Source organism: Cyprinus carpio, chromosome B9 (assembly GCF_018340385.1).
Source record: "Cyprinus carpio isolate SPL01 chromosome B9, ASM1834038v1, whole genome shotgun sequence".
Taxonomy (NCBI): domain Eukaryota; kingdom Metazoa; phylum Chordata; class Actinopteri; order Cypriniformes; family Cyprinidae; genus Cyprinus; species Cyprinus carpio.
In genome coordinates this window covers 11,438,816-11,457,659 of record NC_056605.1, presented here as the reverse complement: position 1 = coordinate 11,457,659, position 18,844 = coordinate 11,438,816, and the positions used below count along the sequence as shown (strand labels likewise).

The 18,844-nt window shown below is 36.4% G+C and overlaps 1 long non-coding RNA gene across 1 annotated transcript in view; it reads right to left on the bottom strand.

Annotated features, from left to right (window-relative positions):
* Nucleotides 1-18,844, bottom strand: part of LOC122138457 — a 48,566-nt gene that overhangs the window by 27,834 nt on the left and 1,888 nt on the right. The window lies entirely within an intron of this gene.

Here is an 18,844-nt window from a genome sequence, read left to right as displayed (position 1 = left end):
AGAGAGGGCACTGGAGGTCATTGTGTTATACTGCTGGTTCATTACAGCATTCAGAAGACCGGGCCTGAGGGGTAACCCCTATCTGTTACACAGTGCCATCTAGTGCTGGAGAGTCAGAACATAGTAGGTTACCTTCAACCTGCTTTGTTTCTTACTAAACAAGCTCTTGTGTGGTTAAGTTAAATTATTGATCTGTCACAATGTCAACCACACATATGTGTTCATACATATATGACTGAAGTAGCACTTTGATTTGACATATGAACAGTTAGCAGTGATTTAAAAATCATTATACAACATTTAAAAATAGTAAGACTGGTGAAATGGATTTTTGAATTTGCTGTATCAAAAGAAAATAGAATACATTAAAAGTAATATTGGCAGAAAAAAAAAAGACATACACGTGTTAAATTGGGATACAACAGCATTCCAGCACCTTCAACTTTAAAAAGGGAAAAAAAATTACTTTCTTAGAAATAATAATAAATTATTGTTATTTTAAAAAGTAATATTTTATATATATATATATATATATATATATATATATATATATATATATATATATATATATATATATATATATATTGTTGATTTTTAATCTTTGTTTTAAATAAAAAAAAAAAAAAAATAAAAAAAAAAAAAACATCAAACAACCATAAATCAAGGGTTTAATTGGGTATCAAATTAAATTCATATCCCTCAAAAAAAACAGCCATCTTCTTTTTCCGTCCTGTTTCACTACGTTTATTCTGTCTTCATGTAGCCATTTTACTCACTCAAAAACTCTTTAAAACTCATTACATTAAAGGGATAGTTCATCCAAAAATTTATATTCTGTTATCATTTACTCACCCTCATGTCATTCTAAACTTGTATGTCTTTCTTTCTCCTGTGGAACACACAAAAAACATATTCTGAACAACAATTTTAACTGTTTTTGTCAATACAAAACAACATTGGACTCTCATTTTTATTTCTAGACAAAAAAAAAAAACACATTGTGACATTTTTCAAAATATTTTATGTTCCACAGAAGAAAGAAAATCATACAGATTTGGAACAACATTAGCGTGAGTAAAAGATAACATTTCATTTTTGTATCCCCAAAAGTATTACTCGGCACTGTTCTCCAACAGCATATCTTTCATGTCATATCGCCTAATGCACCACATACAGGTTTCAAGATTCCAAAATCCTTACTCAAACCCTTCCTCCTAACATCTTAAATGGAGAGACAATGGTGACACTTGTTGGATCATCACACTGTGCTCTTAAAGTTTGGCAAGACTGCAGAAAACACAGCTTGATTGGGCATTTCCTCTCAGAGGCACGCACAAAAGTCATCATCATTCCTCACTATATTAACTGAGTCCAGGCAGAGACCTTACAGCCTCAGTGCTTAAATCAACCCGAGAAGAGAGACAGAAGCGACACAAGCACAAAACAAAAGTCATTAGGCATTCCTCCGTTTCCTTGACATTATTGCGTTTGTGTGGATGCGTTCTGCGGGGGCTGTAACGGACGAGTGGAATCATCCATCAGGGGCTGATTATGTAATTTGGGGGTAATTGCACCCTCCCGCCCCCCATCCCTCCTCTGAGCTTGCGGTACGGTGTGACTGTGATGTCTGCTTCGTGCTAACAGCCACTAATAATTCTGTTTATCTGAACCGGCTGCCATATGCATATCCGCCCTGTTCCTCTGGCAATCAAATTACAGTCACCCTACAATAAATCACTGACAAACTGTTTATTAAACAAAGAGGCTGCAATTGCATTAGTAATGACAGAGATTAATTTGGGCTCTGTTGTGTACCAGAGAGTGCGGCCCCCTGGGCTTGAAGTTTTATGCATAATTTGATGCATGACTTTTCTATGTGTGCTTGATGCAGTGTTGCGACTGAGGTGGCAGAAAGTAAACACCACTTGTGACCTCACGCCATCAAAGGTGCATTATATCCTCTCAACTGAAGAGTTTAGAGATGCATCAGTTGAATTAGTGCTCATACATAAAGAGAGCTCAACATAAATAGAGATAACGTGATAAAGTACCTGTAGTTGTACACATGTGTCAGGATGTGATTGATGTTCTCAATGAATAACTGAAGCATAAGGAATTCACAGCATTATATGCACTCTTTTAAATGTAATTTCAGATCAGATTTTGACGTTTTTAATAAATGTTGATAAACGTTTTATTAATATATACTTTTTGAATATTTGGTTTAATAATGCCATTTTAGTCTGAGTAACACTGATGAAAATTAAAAGAAAAAATATATGTCTTTGTAACAGTAGATCTGATATAACGTGTTTTTACTTTCAGATGAGCGCTGCTCATAAATCACCAACTCTGAATGACAATGAATGACTTTCGGTTGTTTTGTATCAGCAAAACACTGAACAGCCCTTTACACAGACTCTTCATTCTTAGAAATGAACATTGGTAATTGGCATCTATGATTTCATAAAGAACCTTTCTATTGGACAAAAGGTTCTTTATAGTGGGAAAAAGTTCTTTACATGATTAAAATGCTCTTTAAACTAAGAAAAAATGGTTCTGTTAAGAACTGTTCACTGAATGGTTCTTTTTTGTCAGCCGAACCCCTTAGATATAAAATATCGAAGTACCACCTGTATTTATTTTCAATAAACTGAACAGATCCTCATGTTCACTGACTCTGATGTTGGTTAATGCTCACAAACAGAAATGATTTTATCTTTTTAGTAAGTGTTTTATTTTGATTGTTTCATTTTAAAATTCTTTATATATATGGCTGCACTACTTGGCCAAAAATTGTATTGCAGTTACTTATTGTGATTTTAATTTCAACTACTACATGACATTTGATTTTATATGAAAACAAGGCTAATCTATATCTAAAAATATATTCATGAAGTCTAAAGGTAAATAAAAAGTAAATATGTATACATTATATTGAGATTTCAGTTTTATTCAATTAATTGCCCCATTACTATATCATTTCATATTCGATTGAGTTAATTAGCTTTTCATCAACTCATGAACCCCTATTCTCATCAGCCCATGAAACCCTTTAATTTTTAGAGTGTTTATCACAGAGACAACATGAATGTATTTACAAAAAACACTACACATTACTTTACAGTGAATTTATATAAAAAATGCCCCATTGCTAAGGTACGCATGCAGTGAGCACAAACTGAAGCATAGACCAAAATAAGAATTCACATGGAACGAAATTTTTCAGAGTGAATTACCCATAATAATGTTATCGTACACACATATGGGGAATTTTCAGAACCAATCAAACATAATCTATGTTTAAAAGGCCACCTACAGAAATGTTATGTTTCATTTATATATTTAATGAATTAAATTGAGTTCCCTGAATTGCATTTCAGTAAATTCCACTTCCTGTCATTCCAATTCAAATTCCAATTCATCATCCTATAGGGCGTGACCAATTCAATTCAAATTCCACACTAACGGAATCAAAGGGAGCCAATCCTTATATTCTGAATTTACCCAATCCTGCTATACACAGTTCCTAAAAGCTACATTTTCTGATCATCAACAATTTCCACAGCCCTTAGGACAGTGTAGCACCACCCAGGGTGTCCTCGGCACATGCTCTTGCTCTCTAATTCTCTTACATCTTCCACACACACAAACACAGTAGACACAAACACAACAGATAATGTGTTTTATAACAGTATAACACATATGAGGGGAGATGTGCATCTCTGTACAGTGGTTACTGCTGATCAGCTCTCTCCACTCTCGTTAAAGGGACCCAGAGCAGCTGGTGGTGGAGGAAGAGAGGCGGAGGGCTGCATTTGGGGAGTATTTGCCTCCTATTCTCCGGGCCAGATGGGTGCTGATTATTGGGAACAAAACTAGAGACACTACGAAGCCAATTTGAGGCTCCCCTAGGGCCCATATACAGCCTATTAGCAAAATCCAATTGAAAATGGAGCACAGGACCCTATTAGAGGGATGTTTCTGGCATGCATGATGCTTTTCCTTTCAGAGTCACTTACAGTGAGTACTTCCCCAAATGCATCATCTAGAGTTAGTTCTGAACAACCGGAGCCTCTAATGAGAAACAGTTGTTAAATAGGACTTGTTCAATGACCCTCAATATCTAAACTTGAGGGTCATACACAATGGAATTAATTAGATATTCTCTTCCATTGCTTGTGGAAACACACAGCGATATCCACTGAACTGTTGAGACCTTCTCCCATCGTTTTAGTTGAGGACTCGTCACTTTTCCGTTCGTCAAAGTTGGCTGGGTTTTCAGGTGGGGGATACGTGACTTGAGGGGCGCGATGGTCGTATGGTGCGCATTAACCTTGTCTGGCACATTCTTCAGACGCTCTGCGCTTGAGTTCCTAGTGGGAGCTCCTTCGGTAGTGAGCAGATGTGTCCGGGTGTCTCTCAACATGTTTTTGTAAAAGTAAAACGCAGACCAGGTCTTAAATATTTCACTGGGTTTTAAATATTTTACATTTGCCTCTTTCCCTCACACACACACACACAAACACACACACAAACACAAACACACACACACACACACACACACACACACACACACACACACACACACACACACACACTTACCATGCACAGGATAACTTGATTTCAGATAACACCAAATGGAACTGTAAAAACACTGACTGTTTTCAAACAGGACACTATCCCCATCTATAACTGACCTAACGGTAAGCCCCTCCCCTCAAACGCAGATGAGCCAATGGCAGTTGAGTATCAGCTGCGCGGGGAGCAGAACTCAGACATCTTTAGGTTTCAGTGCCATAGAGAAACATTGGAAGATCCGAATAAAATGATGTGCCTGGGGTAACACGGATTCATTTCACTGTCCACTTTACAGTAAGGTGGATTTCTTGGAGTGCTCTGCACTTATTTAATGGATAGCCCAACCATCAAAATGACACCAGTGATTGAGAAGTGTTGCAGTGTTGGGCTAGTTGGAAACAAGTAAGAAAATATGTTAACATGAAAATTAAAAGATCGAACTAAAACTAAAATGATTCAAATGCCATACAAACACCATAAGGAATATTTTGAGATCAGTTCAATCAACAAGATCAGTTTAATCAATGTGCCCCTCTTTTAAAGTTACAATAAAATGGAAGTAGCAAGAGATTTTTCTCAATATCAGAGTAAAACAAATTATCAAAAAGAAAAAAATGTAGGGTGGGGATTTGGTTCTGTTCATCAGTTGGCTCAGTGTGTGCTTGCAATTGATTGTAAGTAAGGGTCGGGGATTAAGCAGACTAAATTAATAACCTTAGTAAATTATATTAGTAACTAATAATTTTGCTTTTTCTAAAGAAATTATCTTTTTTTTTTTTTTTAATGATTAACATTATGCAATAAATGCTGTTGACTGATCTTGACTTGTATTGAATCAGGAATATTCCTTTAACTGATGTACATATTCATTAACGATATTTGGCCTCAACATTGCACACTGTTTCCGAAAGACAGAGGTGACAAAATACTCAATTACGGATTGTGTCAAGTACACTTGGACAGAGTAATGAAGACTATAGCTCACTTATAATGAAGACTATAGCTCAATTATAACTGTGCATGTAAATGAACGTGCAGTCTTTACACTAAATCAACCTACCAATGGTTTACTTAGTATCTGAATATTTAGCTGAGATATAAACGGGGCATTAAACAAATGAAAACTTACACACAGCTAAAAAAATCTCTCTGGTCAAATTGTCTGCAGGCCTAATATGTCCTGTGCAATGCAAGCTTTAGTCTGTCAGTCACAAGAGGTCCAACCCCAATCACTCTATCATTATGGATATGTCCAAAGGGAGTTGTCCTTATTATGGACAGTCAGCAATTACAGGCACTCTCACCAAATGACTAATGAACCACCATCGATAACTTGGAACCCAGGACCTGACATCTGCATTGAACAAACACAGTCAGCAAATTTAGCTCTTCTGCTTTTATCTTCTCTCTCTTGAGCCCTTAAAGGGCTAAATGGTAGAGGAGGGGCCTTATACAGTATGTGCGTGAGAACTGATCCTGGAGCTGTCAAAGAGGTGATGGCCATGCTAATGAACTTTAGTTAATCCTGACATTACCAGTCCGATCACACTTTGCGCTAAGAACCTTTTAAACCACAATGACTCTCATGAGACTACCATCATAACCATGAGGAGGCTAATTAGCATTTCACATTTAACCTTTCTTTAAGCATAATTACCAAAAAAGGAGGAAATGACTTTGATCGGACAAGATTGTACGGTTTACCTGTGAAAGTTACAATAGTTAAGATTTATGATGTGATAACACAGATGTGTCACTTTTATTTAAATCTTTGAAGGGTTCATATCATGCATATTATCATTGATTTTTTTTTTCTTTCATTTACAAGGTCCTGCACTTACAATGCAAGTCAAGGTTTCTGGCACCAAAAAACAGTGATAATTTAGTTTAACATGGACATTTTCTGACTCTTAAATTTTTTTTTTTTTTTTGTTTGGTTGTTTAGCGGATGTGTATGTAAACGCCTTACTGATTAACAGTTGAAATCAGGCCAAATATAGTTTGCACTACATCTGGGCAACATATAAATTGTATGTATATGACAAAATATATCACAATGACAATATAAAGTGACAATACAAATTTTGCTATATCTTATACATCGCAGTATATTAAAATAAACATGCACTGCAAGACTGCTTGAAGTTAAAACTTTAGAGTGATATACAAACATGCATAAATTCGAAATGAAAGAGCAAGTTGTGATGGATATTAAAAAGAGTGTAATATAAGATAAAAACACTACAGCTAGTAATTTTTTAATAAGGAAAAATAAAAATTTAAGTGCACGAAAAACCTAAAATGTAATGAGGGAAAAAAATAATCCTAGTATATATAAAAATATATTGCTATAACAAAATTTTTTTTTTTACTTTTTTGTGGTGGGACCAATGAAAATGTTAACTATTGGCTCGACTGAGAACGCAGAAAAAACAAACAAATAGTTGACTCCTGAACTGTAATCAAGGCTCAAGAATCTTTATAATTTATCATATTTTGCAAAAGCTTGACAAATATTAGTTTAAAAACTGTTTACAGATTGAATTTTTGTCCTGTATAAATCCATAAATCTAATTAGTCTGGGAGCTTCTGAGAGCTTCCTCTTTAAACAAATATATACAGACATTTATGGAGTGATCCTAATAGATACTTAACATACCCAGAAGGCACTAAAGAAGAGGGTGAACATGATATCGTATACATAAGTGCAGAGCACTCCAAGAAATCCACCCTACTGTAGAGTGGACAGTGAAATGAAAAACACTTGCCTACTTTGATAACCTTCCAACGTGCTCTTTTGTAGATATAAAACGGATTATGTATCAAGGAAATGGAATCTCAGCAACCTGATAAACACATCGCTCTCAGATCTCAAAATCTATGCAAACATTACCACAGAGGTAAACAAACACTGCAATTCTTTCTCATGTGGTAGGGGAAGAATTGGCAGTTACATAAAGCTTTGATTGGCTTTAAACATCTACAGGAAAGAACGCACGTGTGCATATGAAACAAACCAAAGATGTTTTCTGACTGTTTTCTGACAGTTTTTGAGTGAGAGGTTTCAGGAGCTGTTAAGAAACTGGTCTGAATATTGATCGAACCTCCTCGAAAGCTTCCACAGGCCTGAAGAAGATATCTGCTCTTGATTTTGTCTTGGCACCTGAGGATGCTTTTCCCCAGAGTGTAAAAATCCCATCTCAGCCCCACAAATTGATTCTCTGAGAGAAAGAAGAAACAATAAACAGGGACAAACAGAGGAAGCCCCAGGGAATGGATTGTACCAAGTCAACCCACTCCAAACCTCCTACGAGTCAATTACAATGAAAATTAATGCCAGACTCTACTTCTCATAAGCTGAATTCTTATGCAAAACATCTCCGAGCTGAAGTATCATATATAAAGCACGATTCAGTCACGGTGAAGCCTTTAACCTGAGCTCAGTGAGCTGGTGAAGTCATTAAAGACACTTCAGAAGCACACGGGGGGTTTCCCCAGCTCACAGCATTTCTTCCCCGGTGACCAGCATTAAAGAGCAAGTAAAACAGTGTCCCATTTTATGGCGCTAAGCCTTTTTCCAGCTGTTGAGGAAAACTACATGTGTGTGAGGAGCAGTATAGTGGGAAAAGAGTAAGTTCTCTTCAGACAGAGTATTATCAGGACAGTTTGCTACTCTAATCTCTTCTATACCGCAGTAAGCCAAAATTAATGTCATACACAAGCCTCGCTTTTGAAAAGCAGCACATGAGCAAAAAGTAATCTTTAGACACACACGCACACTCCCAGCCCTTTTCTGCTGGCACAGTAATTTAAATTTAGAGACATATTCACACATCTGGTTTCTTCCTTTTAGATTCTGACACAATTCTATTTTCACTTCCACAAGCCAGCATATCAGCAGCAACAAATCAATATGTGTGTGCTAAAATTGCACTATAATATAACGTTATACATAGCATGGTGGTAAACATATTTATTCACACGTCGTCAGCAACACAGATGTATGCTTTAGAGAGAAACTATGTGTCATGTCTCTATACATCTCATTTCCGTTTTAAAAATATGTAGGCCTACCTGGATACTTCCTTCTTTAGGACAGAAAAAATCATATCAGAATCCTCATAGAGGTAGGCTATACATCTTATTTTGCTGTATTCTGTTGATATGGACACGCTAAACAAGTAATGTCGCACAAGGAAGAGTTATTTTAGGTGTCATGCCTACAGCTGAAACAGACCTAGGCTAGGCCTAATGTTACTGACCAGCAGCATGATTGCTTGCTAATACTGCTTATAAAAATGCAGTTAATAAACAAGTTAATATTGAGTAGTCTAACTTACATTTTGGACACAAGTATGTTACATATCGTCTATTTTGCCCCACCAATGAAAATAGTCCTAAACGAAGCCAATGCTGAATCAACGTCGCGTCTCCATGAAAAACACAGCAGTTGTGATTAGTTCCTGAATGAATCAGTGATTTGAACGGATAGTTTGAGAGTGAATGATCTTCTATAATAAAGACAGTCACTTATCGCCACTTACTGGAGTAACAATGAAAAACTAAATGAAAAATCCCAAGCACTAATACAAAGAATGATTGTCTGTCAGGAACGGACACTATAATTGTCAGTCTTAAGTAAAAGTACCTTTAGAGAAACAGAGGTATCACTGTAGATCTTTGGCAAAAATATAAGCTATAAAATATTAAGAAACAATATAACTACATTATATAATGACAATAGGTTATAGACAGTAATAGCATGGAACATACAGCATGATACTGGTACCATGGCATAGCTTACCCTTCATGTCAAAACACCATACTTTTTGGTACTTTGTTTGCTGTATGTGATACTTATAATGTGATGTGTAATGAGTGTTGGTGAGTCTGTTTTTGGAAACAGTAATAAAAAATGCTTACTAATCGATCTAGGGCTCCCCTCCTTCCCACCCACCTACCTCGCAGGCTATGCCCTACTTCCAGCTTCATGAGGTCCTCAGGTGGTCCCTAACCCCTTTAACTCAAACCCCCCACCCCCAGTACTAAACTATCTAAATATATGGTGCCCCTATAACCCCTATAAAGTGTGCAGGTGAAATCAAGTACCGATGTAAACAGCACTGCGCTCATGAGGAAATGTGCCGCTTTTATAGCCAATCCCAGTGACGTCAGTGACAAGCTTGAAGCGTTCTAAAAATTTGTAACGTAATAAAAAGCAATGGAATTCACTCTCGAGCTCTGAGTGTACCTCTAATATTTCTCAAGTAGGCCTTTACTCACACGATAGAAGACACTTGCACTGTATTGAGTGTTTTCTCGACACCCACGGTAGAGTAAAGATTCATCGCGGTAGGCTATTGCAGATACTATTAAATACAAATTGTCTCTTTAAGTCAACAAAAGTATTTATACTTTACTAAAGTATGTTCAAAAAGGTAAATTTGTATTTGCTTTACTAGGATGGATAGAGAAGCTTAGTGATAAAAACAGTGAACAGTCTCATTGATGTTGAACTGTCACGACCAAAAATCATCATTAAGTTGGTCTTTTCAGCAATGAACATGTTCTTCTGAGCGCGATAGACACACTAAAATTCAACATGAGAATAAAAAGAGAGAGACAGGAAGTAAAGAGTAAAAGAGATGTGTTGAGTGCTGTGTTTCTGACTGAGGGTCCCTCTGGTCTGATGCTGGGCTGCTATGATTGGAAAAGTAATTATTGGCCTGTGCGGAGCATCAGAGTGAGTGACAAGCTGAGCTAGAAGCTCGAAGGCAAACTGTGTCAACCACTGCACTGCCGCAGAGCCCGGTCTCCACAGGCATGTCAAGACCAGACTGTGCCTAACCCATCTGAAACCCATTCAAGGAGAAGAGCTTATTCATTTTGTTACTCCCTTAAAGCCACTTAAATATGGCTCTCTCTTCGGTGAAGATCGGTATGGGGAGATCAGGGTGCAGGGGTGAGTAACTGTGGCAGCACAAGAGGTGAAACATGCTGCTCTTTAGATAAGAATGAGTGACAGCCAAAACTTCTGAGTGAAGGTTCATCACTCCCACAAGAGAGGCTGTGCTCGGTTGCTCTCAGTAGAAAGGATTTGACATTCTAAGTGTCAGAATACAAACTCAGAGCCTTGATGAAATCCACAGAGCAGGTTAAGACTCGAAGATCCTAAAATGCATTTATTTTTTCAGATCAGCAATAAATGTGATGATCTTTCAGATCTAATCACCCGTTTGATGAATCTTCTTGATTGCACAAAAAAAAAAAGAAAAAAAATTGTGTTGGTCACACCACTGACTTTTGTTTTGTTGTTAAAGTTGTTAAAATACTATTTTTAACAATTTTATGTTAAATGATGTTAAATTACTAAAAAGACTTCATTACACAGACATTACAAAAATATATATATATATATATATATATATATATATATATATATATATATATATATATATATTATTCAGAATTTAAAGCATGCTCATTGTAGGAAATATTTATTCAAAGTATTGTTTGCATTTGAATTGATTATTAGATATAAACAAAATCTAGCATCACTGACACTTCAGTGTGAATTTCAATTCTTAATGAAGCGTGATGCATAAACATAGACCTGCGTCTACTTCATTTAACCATATCCTTTATTTTTGGATCAAAAGCCTGTATCAAAAGCATGGTGTAATAAATTCTTGAATAAGAAACCAGCATTAAAATGCGATCAGGGAAGTGAGACATCTGACAGATTAATAAACTATAGCTAATGTTCAAACCCATTTCAATCTCAGCATGGTCTCAACAAACTTAACATGCTAATTTACCCAAGAACCCATGGAGAAAAGTATGGGAAGTGCTAATTGAATGGCTTCCATATGTAAGGTTTTCTGAGGTGATTGCTGCACCAATACGTGGACAGTCATAAAATCTTCTACATTTTCTTTTCTTCACACGAAAATATTTTTTAAAGTCTACTGAAGTTTAAAAGAACTTTAGTATTACTGCTGTTTCACTTTCAACTATTTCACAGAGAAACTTTTCACCCTCCTATGGGATGTTGAGAGTTCTCTGTTAAAGTTCAAGTGTGTCTGTAGCTGTTGACCCCTGTCTGGAGAGCCTAACATCAGTGACAGAGGGTCAGAGGTGTTTGGGTTCAAGAATGGTTGTTTACTGAAGCCTTCAAAGTCATCTCAAACCCCATTAAGAGACCCCAACCTCATCAGTCCAATATGAAAGTCTGAAATTAATCGTACAGATGGGCGACCATGCAGGCATTACAGGATACAGCCACCATTAAATTTGTATGGATCACCTTCAGCAAGAATTTAGACCTAGGAAGAGAGTTTAGTAGTGTTATAGTAGAACAAACTTTGCTTACAAAAAAGGATTACCAAATGTATTTTATGCTTTCTTGTTTTTCTCATTGTTAAGGGTTTTAGATTCTGTATGATCATAATGTTGTGCACCATGCATGGTTTTTATACAGCACATTTTTGGGGATTGGATTCATTCATTTATTCATTCATTTATAAAAATAATTTTAGAGGAGTTGCACCACATGACATTTTACAACCTTTAGGTCCTAATTTAACCTTGCCTAGTCATAAAGCTCAAATTATCTGATATTTTAAGAGACAAGAGTCTCCATTGATGTAATGTTTTATGTTTTTTTCCCTCTACATGTTGGTTGCACCACATGACTGATTTGAAAAACATTTTTCTTTCCTTATAAAATAGAATTGTGCTATGTTTCCTTATTTCTTCCCCTCAATGTCAAGTATAATATTTAGAGAAAACCACTCTTACAAGTAAAATGGCTATATTTAGCCATAGACAGAAAACAATTAAATCTTATCAGCTAATAGTTTCACAGCCTTGACGAGCTTACCTGTACCCCTCCTCCATGCATTCTTTTTTTTCTACACATCTCTGAGCATGACAGACACTTTTATCTTTCCATTTTTAATATCATGCTCTAATTATTTACTCTTCAGGTGTATTAAAGTTGAGCTGAATAGTGACGAGATCCGCTCTGTTAGCTTTAATTACTTGTCTTTGTTCGTTCCTTTGTGAGTTTAATGAATGAGCCGAGCAAAATTAAAAATGCGTAATGAAACGAAACCCAAACAGCAGACAGTACGCCATGTTTCCTTCAGATGGGTGCGAGCGGGGGCGGAAAACACGGGCATAATCATTTATCCTCGTAAAGTTGAACCATTTAGTGACGTTATTATCATCTTAGCCGTCTCAGTTTGAACTAATACGCCACAGTTGAAGAAACAGCAAGCCCTCCCATTTGTTTCAGCCAGTTATTTCCATGCATCGAAAAAGATTGTTTGTCAAGATTATGCATGACATTAGAAATGTCAGATGCCTCGTACATAAAGGAGACGGATGTCAGTATGCGGCGAGGAGGTGGAGAAGAGCGGAGGTAGGAGGGAGATGAATGTCAGCGCTGGAAAAACAAACGGCGCCCGCAAGCCTGTGCACCGTCCCCGCACTGAATTAAACCCGAATTCATCAACTAACAGCCTGCCTTATACCAGAGTCCGCAATGGAGCCAAGCAGCCATTTAAATGCAAGTTAACAAGTGAAACTGCTCTGTTTGGGGCTGATTGTTTGTCTAAATGCTAATTTATGTTCAAAAAGAGCTCGACATTCCAAAGGCATTATGTGTAGAGGCAGTAAGATTGCAGCAGAGACATCAGACTGCTTTCAGAGCGACTGCGTTATTCTCTGCTGGAAGGTTATTTTCCCCCACTGGCCAAAGCGAGATTGGATTTCGGTAATGAAACCGGCTAATAATTCTCATTATACCCTTAATCTGGGAACGAATTTGTTTTTTAATAACACAGCGATTCATATGTGTAATTAAAAAGTAACTTGGCATTTGTCATCCCAAATTAAACAAATACAGCGTGACACAACGTGGAACCGAACAGTGTCAGAAAAACTAGCGGCAATAAAAATAAATGACAAGGCAAAAATGGTTATGTCGCATCGGGGAAAAAATGAGCTCAAAGTATTTAATGAATGTTATAATCCAGCAGCTGGGGCTGTTGAAGTATATGAAGTCAAATTTTCTTTTTAATTTTGCTGTCTTATTGCGGGAGAAGAACATGAGTGTCTGCATGTTAGATGTCCTTAGATGTTAAGGCTTCAGATGAAGGTTTTGGGTGGACACTAGGGAAAAGAAAAGGTTTCAGATTCTCTGGGGTCAGTTGAAGTTGAAAGTTTAGAAAAGACATGATTCTGTTTTAATTTCCTGCCTGCTAAGGGAAGACTGAGTCAGTGGGTTAATCCACCAAATCAGCACATCTATAACTGAACCCAAAGAGAAAGAGACAGAGAGGAGATGCTTTCCTTTTCATGACAGGCCATTCAAAGCGCAAAATGCACAAAGTAATCCATTACAAGCCAAAAGATCCATTTTCTTGATTTTGTGTTTCATTGCAGAGATGAAACTCCTTCAGATGATGTCTTAATATCCTGTTTCACAACACTTCTGAAGGGAGGAATGGAAATGTGGCATGAATACGTTAACGTCTCACAGTCTGTGCTGCAATCTGGGGAGAATGGAAAGTCGAGAGAGACCAACTGACACATTTCGGCAGGCAGGCCACACACACACACGTACACACACAATCTCAGCTGCTGGCCATGTTGCTGTGAAGGACACAAATTCTGCCATGCAGCCATATGAATCCTGGCTGTGTAGGGTGAGACAGATAGTGAGAGCAGAGAATAATTCACACGGTGAACAGATGAAGGGTTATCAGTCCATATTCTGCTGCATAAATCTCAGAATATAGGCCTGCTGGGGCTAAAAAGAAAGAAAAAAGAGAAAAGCAGCCAGGCTTTGGTTCTTATCCTGCCCGCATAAAATGGAAGAGGCTATGTACTATTTTCTTAATCTAAGATTTTTGCAGTAGAGCCATAAAGTAAATGCTATACTGCCATTTAAGAAAGAATCACCACCATAACTTTATATATGTGTGTGTATAAATTTGAATATTTACAAAAAAATTGGATTATTAAAAGATTAAAATATAGATAGAATTGTTGTATGTTGTTGTCGTTATACATTTAAATAAAAATGATTATTAAATATGGGGTTGTGCCAACTTTTTAATGTCTTAAAATCCACTTCGATTTTATTGGTCGCACCACTTGAGTTTAAATTGGTGAACAAAATGTTTAGAACTATTAATAAGCAATACTGGTCAAATATTTTTTTCTAAGAAATAATAATAAAAGTAAAACCGTTTTCAAGATAATAATATGTTGTTTTTTGTTGTTTTTGTTATGAATCCTAATTAAATATAATTAAAGTTGTTTTTTATTATTTGAATTTATATTAGTGAAATATGGGTCTGTGGAAAATAAGAGTGTTCAGACCTTTTTAAATAGTTTAAAATCCACATGGGTTTTATTGGTAACACCACGTGACTTTGAGTTGGTGAACAGAATTCTCTACAAAATATTAATATGCTGTACTTTTAACATAGTTTTTTTTTTTCTAAGAAATTATAAAAGTAAAATATTTTCAAGATGATATTATTATTGTTGTTATAAATCCTAATTAAACATGATTACATAGTTGCATTTTATTATTTGCCTTTGGTCTAGTTTTCCCCCTGCTTTCCGAAACCACTTCAGTACAGAACTAGATACTGTGAAAACTAAACAGCAATGCGATTGTTCACCTTTAGCACTTCTTTGATCAACTACACAGAATAATAACCAATTTGTTAAACTCCTACCAAAGAGAGTGGAGGAATTTCCTTCTTCTGAGACCATTGCCAAATCAAATATTTGGCCCTCCATACATCATAGAGCATCTGACATTAAGTAGCTCAGTGCGTCACGGCAGGGTAGAGAGGAAGGCCCACGGACTCGCCACAGATTGATTTACAGAGACATAAGGCAGTAAATCACCAGCCAGAGGGCGAGACTGCCTCACAGGGCTTGAATAACAGGCCAGCAGCCAAAGCGCCGTGTGAGTAATCTATCAAGACCTGTTACAGTCAGACGCGAGGGGGTATGGGGGTCTACAACCTCAGTTGCGTCTCTGAGACACCAGTGTTGTTGTCACATTGATGCACAGAGACCAGCTCCCATCACAGACCATGTAACCCCTTTTATAATTGAGAGAATGAATGTCCTTTAAGACCAGGTAGAAGTCTTAACTTTCACTCAGAATCAAGGAACAAGGCCTTGACAGTTAAGTTCTTCGGCTGAAGTAGAAGGAGTTAAACTGTCAAACTGTGCATTAAACTTGTGATATAGATGAAATTTACCAACTCCAACATGTGTGTGAGGTAAATTTGTAAAAAGGTTATCACTTGCTTGCTTAAGAAGCCATAGATCAAATTAAATTGACCTAACAGCTCTCATAAACATGTTCCTTAATTAAGATTTGAAAGAGCAGGCAGCATGGAAATGAATGAGAGAATTTAATTAGTGCATAGACAGAAGTTCCAGATGCTCCGGACACTGCTGATGCTCAGCCATTGTAATGCACTGCACTGATAACACAATTCCAGGAAATAAACAAGAGTGAACCATAAATAGATAATATGCATGCTGACAAATGAAAAAAGCTGATGGTCATGTAACCCCTTAAAAAAAAAGAAATACATTTTTCTTTTAAAAAGATTACTTATTGGAGGAATTATATATTTTTAAAAGAATATACTTAAGTGCGAACTAAATGTAATTTATTCGGACACTTAACTGCATGTGAACTGCAATTTTTATTAAAAGATTTATTATAGCTTAAATGTAAAATATTCAAAGTGCTTTTTGACTCACTTAAGTAGGACTTAAGTGCATATTTATAAGTAATTTCATAATTACTTCTACTGCTTTTAAAATGGCAAGAATTTATGGTAAACTAAAATATTTTAATGCCATTTCTGTTGAAACTTGTATGTCAATCAAGTTTTTAGTATATTAGTCAATGTATTATATATAAATAAGTGTACATCTTTAATTCACAACAAAAGATTTTTAAAACAAACATTTAAAATGTACTTGTTAGCAAAACATTTAATTTGACATTATTAAAAAAATGCATGTTTTAAAAGTGTACTTAAGTGTGTTAAGAAACATGAAAGTGTGCTCTCCTTAAGAACACTTAAGTGGCTTTTTATTTTATCATCTGCTTCAATATTATGTAGCACACTTAAACTTAAACAAAAGACCCTCTGAAGCATTAATTACTGAATAACAAAAAAACACATTTATCTGAATGTTTCTTTTTATTTCTAATAATAATATATAATAAATGGGGGAAGTTGTGGCTTAACGGTTAGAGTGTTGGACTTGCAATCCAAGGGTTGTGAGTTCGAGTCTCGGGCCAGCAGGAATTGTAGATGGGGGGAGTGAATGTACAGCGCTCTCTCCACCCTCAATACCACGACTGAGGTGCCCTTGAGCAAGGCACCGAACCCCCAACTGTTCCCCGGGCGCCGCAGCATAAATGGCTGCCCACTTCTGCGGACGTGTGTTCACAGTGTGTGTGTGTTCACTGCTGTGTGTGTGTGTGCACTTTGGATGGGTTAAATGCAGAGAACGAATTCCGAGTATGGGTTACCATACTTGGCTGTATGTCACGTCACTTTCATAATATTTTGTCACATATGTTCAGCGCAGAAGATACTGTAAATATCTTGGTCTGTCACCACTTCTGTCAACCATTTTAAATTTATGATGTCATATGATGATGTCATTATGATGACATATAAAGAAGAATTATAAGAAAGAATTATAAGAAAGGGTCAAAAGTCGTCATCATCCATCACACCTTAAATGCTTCAAAGTGGCTTTCTGTATGCCTCAGATGGTTAAATCACACTGACTAAAAGAGACACATTCAAAACACTAGCTTCCACTAATCATTAAAAGTTCTTTTTAGAGCTAATATTGATTAGAATCATTTATGTACCAATCACATGTAATGAGGACCCACAAAAACGTACGCATAGAGCAGAGCCGGAGCATTCATCACTTTGACCACTGCAGACTCATAAATCTCAACAGTTTTTACACAAAACCTTGGGCCATTGATCACTTCCATACTTTAAAGCAAGAGTCCAGGAAAACAGTGAGAGTGCTAGCAAAGATTAATAGAGATGTGTTGGTCATACAGACAAATGGAATATAAATTAATTGATGGACAAGCTGGGATATGCAGACTAATCAATCACATTCCTAAAGATGGATGAGAGTATTGGCGATGGAGAGATGTAATCTCCAACAACACAATGGAAATTTCCATTTCACTTCTTTTACAAGTTTTTCAAGTATCACAAGCACTCTGTTGCTTCAAATAACACTCTTAAAAGTCAGTGAATTACAAGTGAACCTGTATATCCCTAATTAGAGCCCGAGATTAAAATTCTAATTATTTAAGGACGAATGGCTGACGTTATTTCAAACTAATGAAAATACTGAGTCTGAATGTGGTGTTTAATCACTCCCTGAAAGCTTGTATAGAATTCTTTGATTATCAATGCACATTTTAATGGTGGCTAATGTAATCACATGTTTCCGTTACAGACAATCACATGTGCTTGCCATTGTTTGAGTTTCTTGCCTGCATCTCAGCCAACCTGACTGTTTGTAGTTTCAGATGAGCTGGTTTGGTTCCAATAAGACAGGGATAAACTAAAACATGTCCATGGACTGAATGAAGCAATTATGAAATATGTGTCAACAACAAAAACAGAAGAGAATGCAACAGGTCCACTGAATATGTCCAATACAAACACACTTGAGAACCATAATGAGATGGCAGTCTTGAACTGAGCAAAGACCAATACTGCCCTCTGCTGTGGAAAAAATAAAAACCACCTTTTTGTGTCAATTAGGATTTAACCTCTCCTATAATTTATGCTTTCAGCCCAAAATAAAAATTGAATTCCAATAATGTGCCGTTCTCAAAAAGAGCCAGGATGTAATGTGAAAAGGTAAGATAAGTTTAATGGTACATTTGATTATGTGGTGATTAAATTTTGTGATTATTAATGTAAAATAGCATAAAAAAACAATTCTGAATGATTTACAGTATCAATGATTAATGTATCATTAATCTGTCCTGTATCATGTTTGGGATATTTATCATTTTCTTTGTTTATACTGGTAACTGGGACTGGGAAATCAAACACGGCCACCCAATAGTAGATTCAAAGTTACCACATGTATGGTAACATAATTGTGGGACTTCTGCTGTAATGACAGAGAGCCTTTTTCATTTACTGAAACT